The sequence below is a fragment of the Podarcis muralis genome, chromosome 11, assembly GCF_964188315.1.
Source record: "Podarcis muralis chromosome 11, rPodMur119.hap1.1, whole genome shotgun sequence".
Lineage (NCBI taxonomy): Eukaryota > Metazoa > Chordata > Lepidosauria > Squamata > Lacertidae > Podarcis > Podarcis muralis.
In genome coordinates, this window is record NC_135665.1 from 31612035 (window position 1) to 31620942 (window position 8908).

At 39.7% G+C, this 8908-nt stretch overlaps 1 long non-coding RNA gene across 1 annotated transcript in view; it reads right to left on the bottom strand.

The window, feature by feature from the left end:
• The window catches only part of LOC114606531 (uncharacterized), a 453090-nt gene that overhangs the window by 168757 nt on the left and 275425 nt on the right, over positions 1–8908 (bottom strand). The window lies entirely within an intron of this gene.

Here is an 8908-nt window from a genome sequence, read left to right on the forward strand (position 1 = left end):
TTTTGCCCGCCTTTCTACCTCACAATTCTACCAGGAATTGCAGAAAGACATATACACTTAAGAATCAAAAGTGGGTTTCAAGTTGCAGGTTAGGTCTGAAACAGTTGAAGATTAATACATATCATTTCAACCCTAAGAGTTACTCTTATTTTAGCATCAGCAAAATATAAGGCCCGATAGCCAAAGAAACGTCTTTAACAACCGCTAACTTGACGAGAGCTCATCATGGGTATCAACTTGGAAAAAACCATGTCCAGGGGCTGGCAGCAAGAGTGCGATGAAGCAAATAGTTACACAAATTCCTGATGTCAGCAAGCCTGCTGTTGATAAACTTGTGAACTGTTCTCTTTTTTATGACATGAAGATATATTTTCATTTCTTGGCATTGTGGATTAGACGGGTTTTGAGAAGTGACTTGAAGATGCAGGAAAGCAATTAAAGACATGGAAGGCTAAGGGTAAGCATAAAGAGTCACATTTCCCTCAAAAGTGACTTTAGCCAGTCAGCTACAAGTATAGGATCTAGCTGTTAAAAGTTAACAACAACAACAACAACAACAACAACAACAACAACAACAAGTAGCAGCAGCAGCAGCAGCAGCAGCAGTAGTTCACATTGTGGCTTAGAAAATTGGCTTGGCAGGCCCATTATATCTAGGTAGCACAAACTGGGGGAATGTCTGAACCCACAAAAATGAGTTCCATGTGGCTATGTAGTAAAGCAGTTGTGCAAGATGTGCAGCAAAGCACTCAATCAGCCAATTACATAATTGCATTCCACCACTCAAAATCATTTGAGCTAGTGAATTCCTGAATTCATTGATTAAAACGTGTTGGTGATTATTATTGTCAGAAAGATGACATTGTTTTGGTTTCTCGAGCTGCTCCAAAATCATTACTTGCGTGTCTGCTTTTGTTGTGGATTTCTTCTGTCCATATCACTTCCCACAATGGATTCATTTTAGTACCTAATCAAAACCTTTGTAGTAGTTCTTGTTTCAATACTGCTTTCACTTAGCACCATGTTTATGGTTGCCCCAAAGCAATGGTTTAATGTGGGTTCTGGAATCTTTGCTGGCATTAGGAATGAATTTCAATAGTTTTCACAGTCCATTATTTTGTGTTTTAGTACCAATGTCTGTTCTGTTAACCCCAGCTGGGTAGGTTTTTTTATTTATTTAATGGATTCTGGTGTAAATTTTTATATATACATTCACACACCTTAAATATCTAGATTTATTTGTTCATATTGAGATCTTTGAAGGAGGTCCTCCTGGTTTTGTTGCCACCTGGGGGAGGTTTCCATTGTGGTACCCAGTTTATGGAATCAACTCCCCTCCATAATAAGGCAAACACCAATATTTGCTAAATAATTTTTCCCCACCCAGGCATTACTGGTTATTAATCCCAGGCTTATTGAAATAACTGATGGGTCCACTGTGGATGTTGATATGTTTTATTATATTTTATTGCATCCCACTGTGCTGATTTTAGTGGAATGTAAGGTTGTGAGCCACTCTGGAATTATAAAGGGCAGTTTAGAAAAGAGTTACCAGTAAATAAATAATGTTCCATTGATTTCTAACCCAGTTCCAACCCCAGTTCACAGTGCTGGGTTTAACTAGGGTCCTGGGAATTGTGGCACCTATAGTTTGGAATGTGCTTCCCTGAAAGGTGTGCTTGGCTTCTTCACCTGCTTTTCCTGATCTGAATTGTTTCAGCCTCCCTTATTTATCTACCACTGTCATCCTTGACATGTTGATTTTCTTAGGGTTGTATTCAATGTAGTGCTGAGGCCAACATTCCATCAGCACAAGGACCTCTCCTTGTGCTACAAAATGTTCTCCCATTGTATCTTCCCAAAATCTGTTCTGGGGTTTCCTTCCGACTGCATGGAGTATATCTGAGCAGGGGAGAAGGGTAAGTCCCTTTGGGCTAGCAATAGTACATGCACAAGTGCAATTATTTCACTGAATACCACCCTCAGTGTTTGACTTCATTGATTATAACTTGTATTTTATTTTAATTTTTATGTTTCAATTAACTTTTGTGCACCACTTAGGTGGTCTTAGGATAGAAAAGTGGTAGAAAAATAATTACTGAGTAATTTCTGAGTAATAATAGGCATCATGGACAAAATTTGTTCAAATCTGTGAAAGTGTACCTTAAGGTAACTTAAAGCACCTTAAGAGTAGCAAAGTACCTTAAAGAGTACCCAAAAAAGGAAACCCAAGCTTTGTGCTGTATACCGGTACATCCCACTGTTGAATACAGTGGAGTCCTAAAAAGGAGCAACTGCCTTCAGTAGTGGGGACACCAATTCATATATTAAAGGAGTCCACATACTGAAATTGTTAATGAATGATATCTTAGTAGCTCAAATTCATCCAACTCAAGTTTCTAAGTATCAGCATTATTTGTTGCTCACTATATAATGTGCTGATAATATATTTGTTTGCAAGACTGAACAATCAGTCAGTCATTTCTCAACTAGTTGTGTGCCCCTTTGAATTCATCATACGCTGAGGGCAAATTTGGGGTCATAAGGATCACCTCTTAGCATCACATGGAAATATTGCTCCATTATTCATTGTTAAAGAAGAACAAAAAGAAGGGGGGGGGGAGATGCCAATTCTAGGAAAAATTAGGAAAGTAGCAATATAATGTTTTTTTCAAGAAATGGCATCATGGGCAGGTGCTGTGAAATTTTTACTCTATTTTCTTTGCTTTCTCTTCTTAGGCAAAATAATGAAGAAAGAACAAAGCATCTTCCCCCACAGTGGACTTTTGAAGTATGTAAAATCAAAGGAGTTAGCTGAAATATCAGAGAGAACACAAGGGGGGGAAATAAAACAGTTTTGTTGAAGTATATACAGTTTGTCACAGGTTTATAACGTGAAGGAGGGTAAAGCAATTATTTTATATACATAAAAAGGCATCTAGTAGGAAAGTGTCAAAACATTTACACAGACTAGTAGCACACATTTCCCCCAGACTGGTAGCACACTGAAGAAAAGAAAGTTCATTTTCAAAATGAAAGGTGAACAGGAAGAAAAGATGCCAGTACTTTCATGTTAGAGCGCCTTATGCACTGCATACCTTCCAACACAGCCCAAATCTGGGACGCCACCTTCCAAGTTTGAAATCCCATGCGAGTAACATGGCCCACGTGAGATTGTGGATCCAGAAAAATCACTTTTTTTCTGGCACAATAAACAAAAATGCACATTGTGGACCTGAAAAATAGCACTTTAGGAGGTATGGTGCAAAAAACCATGAGCGTTTTGAGGCAACACATGAGATTGTGGACCCAGAAAAAAACACTTCTGGGGGGGTGAGAACTTGGCCCCAAAGGGCAAGGTACTCCAAATGGCTGACATATTCTGGCGGGGGGGGGGAGGGCTGTCTTAGTTTTCTGGAGCAGTTCACAGGTATGACATTGCAGTGTCACCGGTGAGAATCACTTTAAAACTGATCAGCTTAAATCACAAATCAGATCAAATCCCTCTTGTCATCTGGAGCAGGGGTGGGGAACAGATGCCCTCCCAGATGTGGTTGGACTCCAACTCCCATCAGTCCCAGACAGCAGGGCTGATGATTAGGGGGATGGTGGGGATTGTAGTCAGTAGCAGGCGCTGCAGGTGGGATTGCGTCACTGACTTGGTACTGCCAGTTGCTGAGAAGGCGAGGGGCAAGGCTGTGGAGAACTCAGGAAGTGGCAGCGATATGCCATGTTGGGAAGCCAGGTGACCAACACAATCCCGTTCACATTGCCAACCTCTGCAACATCTGAGAGTCACAGGCTCCCCATCACTGCCTGAGAGCCAGTTTAAACATTATGACTACAGCCACCACCTGGATGCTTCAAATGGTTCCATACAGATGTTATCACCACACCAAATGCTGTTCATGCAGAACGCCTCATCATCACACAGCTGGGCCAATGTTTTCCATGCCGACACAAGCACTTGAAAGTAGACAAAATGGCTTTAACTTCCTAGTGAGATGCTTCAACTTATCTATTGCCATGTAACAACAACTATCAATTCCCTAACCTTCCGATCTGTATTGTCTCTGATATAAATTTGATAAAGCCTGTCAAGAACCACAAAGTACCAGCCATGAAGCGGTATTATTCAGCAATCTTGTTTCTGTTGTTTGCTGAATATACTTTTCTTTACCTATTTGTATTTGTGGGTTTTGTGAGACCACCTCTGTTATTTGATGTACATTCTTTGATTTGTTTTAATTTCCTTTATTGGATTTTGGTGTAAAAGTGGTACCTCGGGTTAAGTACTTAATTCATTCTGGAGATCCGTACTTAACCTGAAACTGTTCTTAACCTGAAGCACCACTTTAGCTAATGGGGCCTCCTGCTGCTGCCGCGCCAGCGGAGCACAATTTCTGTTGTCATCCTGAAGCAAAGTTCTTAACCTGAAACACTATTTCTGGGTTAGTGGAGTCTGTAACCTGAAGCGTATGTAACCTGAGGTACCACTGTATATGATTATAGGGTTGTAACCTACCCTAGACCTTATGGTGAAGGACAGGTAAGAAATATCTTAAATAGGATAAAATAAATAAATTAGAAAAATACATTGGAATGTACAAATCTGGGCAACCATTGCTCAGGAACCTTTCTCCCTCCTTCTTCAATATACTTTAATATATATATAGAAAAAATGATGAACAAATTGAGCTTCTTCTTGGACAATGAACTGGAGACAGAGTTCAAAAAGAAACCTGGGTTCAAATCTTAATTCAAGGGGGTTGAGATTACTGTTGCGACAATGCTCGGCTATGCCTGTTGTGGTTAGAAAGAGGGGTATAGAAAAGGCCAGAACTTGCAAAGAAAAGAAATAAAATCTTTGGTGTTATGTAGCCGGGTAAACGCCCCCGTCTGCTTCTCTGTGTGTCAGTTTCAATATACCCCCAAGGAGTTCCAGCCATCGTAGAAATATGGCTTTCACAAAAATGATAAATGGGGAGCCTTCTACCCCATACAGCTGTCATGCCGAAACAACTGGGAATCCTTATGGCTCTCATTTCTATAGTCATGCCCTGAAAGCCAAATCCAGTTATGCAGCCATCTCCGAATGGCAAATCTGATACCTGGTGGAAAATCAGCTTATTACTGAAAACAAAATAGCTTCAAAAGAACCCTTTTGCATACTCTTCTATATCATTTAAGTCTGGAGAAGGGTGGGGGAAACCTGCCAGTGTTAAAGTAAAGAGATGAAATGAACTAATTACATGCCAAATATCAGCTTCTTGTGTTATTAAGCAATTCGATTGCTTATTATTATTACTCATTATTGCTTAATAAGTTTTCATCTTTTGAGCTCTGCAATATGGTATGATCTTGATGAATTTCAGTAAGGTGGTATGAGATCCGAAGGTAGAATTGTGGCTGAGATAAGTTGGCATGGAAACCCATAGTGAAAGAATGCTCCCATTCATGTGGGGGGACTTGAAGGACCGTGGTGCACCTTGGCCACCAAGAGATCTGCAACCACCTAAAAGAAGTGTACGGTTTTTATAGTTATGAGGAAGAGGGCATGACCGGTCTGTCTTTTACATTCTAGCCTAGATGCCGAGGGCTGTTGAAAATTGCTTCTGTAGCCCAAGGCTCTAACGTTCCTACTTGGCTTTCCATGTGGAGCACCTTGATCATGTGTGAAGTATTCATGGCTGCATGCCAAGCTTGCATTGACCCCACATTATCAAACTAACCCCAAACATGTCCCCAATCCACAGAAACACTTTTTGCCGGCAGCCTTCCATATCACATATGAAGCAGCCCTCAGCCAGGATCCAGCCTGAAATTTTATATAAAAGATGTGAAATACTGTGCTGGGACTAGATTAGTGATGATGGTTAGCTTAAGGCTATGCTCAGACAAGCTTTTGATTGCATTCCGTAGCACAGAATTGGGGATACGGAAAATGTGCTGGGGGAAAGCAGGTAACTTTTTTCCCCAGGACACCCCTGTGCACTCCATCGGAAGCCATCCGTGAAATCTTTGTTCTCCCTGCAGTCGTCCCTGTTAGACATATGGACTCGGAAGCACCCAGTGTGTGTAAACGGCAGGGATCAGAGATGCTCCATTAGAATTCCACAGTGAGCATGATAATTTTCTATGTGTGTTCATTTGGTGTGAGTAAGCTTCTAAAGAAATGAGTTGTGTTTAAGCAAGTTTAGGGGATGAGAGAGGAAAAGAGAGAGTTCAGGAAAAATAGATTTCTTGAGGCAGGCAACCAAGCAACAACCGTATTTTATTTTTTTAAAATCTTCTCCAGCTATTGGTTGGACAGTGGTCTTATGTTAAAATTAAATTAAAATATATTGGGGAAACTTTAACTGCCAAGTGTTAATTAAATAGAAGGCTATTATATAACTTGTAATTGTTTATTGGTTTGGTTGTGTTATCTGAAGGACTTTGCTCAGAATATGAAGACAGACTCAATCATAAACTTATTAATACTGTGAGGTAACTGAAGTCACCTAGTACTATAGCACTTCCTCTTTTGGAAGGCTTCTTGGTCCCATTCTCTGTCTCCAGTTCACCTTATATATTTTGTACAGGGAGTTTACAGTATGTCTCTTGCACTAAATTACTCATTTTTGATAAAAGCAAGAGTAAGGAGGCAACGAATGGGTCATTTTTGCAATCCCTACTTAAATTTCTGAATTTTGGCAACAATGAACTTTGAAAAGGTTTGACTAATATTCTGCTGCTTTAGCAAAGAAAATGCATTATAATGAAGGTATTTCTGTGCTAAAACAATAGATTATCCATCTTAAGTATTAAAGAAATTATTAAAACTTTAAAAAGTATTGGATGTAGGACACACTTAAACAAAATTGATATATTGGCCATGACCCTATTAAAGTGAAGCATTTCTGTGTCCCACTTTTTTCAGTGGGAGAGAAACACACCTTAAAAAAAAAGGAACCATTAAAATCATTGTGATTTTAAATATCTCAACCTAGGTGGAATAATCTTAGTAGGTGAAGTCATAGGATCTGGTAGCAATTTATATGTCCCAATAATATATCACTTAAATACTTGTGTTTCGGGATCTGCTCTGCAGCAAAGTTATTATATTGGCTGATCAAACCAGGGGCCCTGATCCAGCTCTAGTCCAAGCTAGTTTCATGAAAATGTGAATGTTCTGCTCAAACCAATGCAGTGTGGCTATACCGTGACTTGGCTTAGATTAATATTCTGCGCATTCAGTTTAATCAGATAGTTCCCAATCTAGGAAGTAATATATGTGCATAATGTTGTTATTATGAACAGATTCCCATAGCTAGAATAGGATGAGGATGTGTTATAAACAAAAAACAAAAAAGTGTTGTTGTTTTTTTAAAAAAACTGATCATCATATTTTCCCAGCTTTTATGAACATTGCAAGTGAAGCGATCATAAAGGAAATAATTTTGCAAAGAGCAGAAGGTTGCATGCTGCCTTCTCAACAATTCTCAGACTGCTAACATTTCTTTCTGAAAAAACATACAAAACTGTTGAAACCCATGCTAAGCAAGTTAATTGCACATTCTGCATTTTCCTCCTAGAAAATATGTTATACATTTGACAGCTCCAGTATATACTATATTATATTCCTTCCTATGTGTTAGTAGGATGGAACATGGCACAATAAGAAGAGAGAATCTTCTTATTAGTTTTAAATAAATAAGTAATGTCATACTGATAGCTCTATATGTACTGTTGCTATTTCGATTGATCCTTTATACACCCGTACTTTTTCCAAAGTAATTTTCACCTTGAACCTAGTGAATGCCTACCAACTTGGGTTGAAGTTGGTTATTATGACTCTCATTTTACAAATGGGGTGTGTGTGTCTCCAACTGAAAGATTTTGTTTGCCCAAGGTCATGTGATGAACACGGAGATGAGCAGAGGATGATCGTCTACTGAAATGTTGGCATCTGCCTGAGCTTCAGATCAGCACAATTCTCCTCAACCCTGTACAGCAGTACCTCAGGTTACATACGCTTCAGGTTACATATGCTTCAGGTTACAGACTCCGCTAACCCAGAAATAGTACCTCGGGTTAAGAACTTTGCTTCAGGATGAGAACAGAAATCGTGCTCCAGTGGTGTGGCGGTAGCTGGAGGCCCCATTAGCTAAAGTGGTGCTTCAGGTTAAGAACAGTTTCAAGTTAAGAACGGACCTCCAGAACGAATTAAGTACTTAACCCAAGGTACCACTGTATGGGACAAACTGATCTCCTCTGTAGTGATTTGCAGCTACTTCAACCCAATCTGGGCAAAGCACAAATTGACCCAATTCGCTTCAGGATTTGGCTGAAACGCACAGCCCTAGATTTAACTGGACTATTGCCAGTCTAACCTAAGCATCATGTTACAGGCATTGCTTTTGCACATACAGTCTATCATGGAGTTTTCAGGGAATTGCACCATCGTATGCATTGCAGTTCTCCAGTTAAGTAATGTGTACAAAATGCATACATTATAATGAAGTTGCATATATTAGGGGAAATTGCTTTGCAGAAATGTGTACATTAGGCAAAACTGCATGCAATGATTTGTATATCAGGATAAATTCATATGGGGACTGAAGAAGAAGAAGAAAGCAAAATGATGTGGAGGACTTAAGAGTAGAAGAATGAGGAACCAGAAATGAAATATGGTTGGGGCTATCAGCTCTGACAAAGTTGATATTATGATTAGGCAGGGAAAGAGTATGACCAGGTGCACAGCACTGTGATGCTGACAGCTGCAGCCATTTGTTTGGCAGATCCTTTGTATAAGATCTCTAAATTTCTGGGTATGTAAAGAACAGACCCAAGCAATTCCTTATATTCCAGCACAACAGCCTAAAAGCAGAGGGAGGGGAGGCCTAATCTAAATTTCCTCCCATAG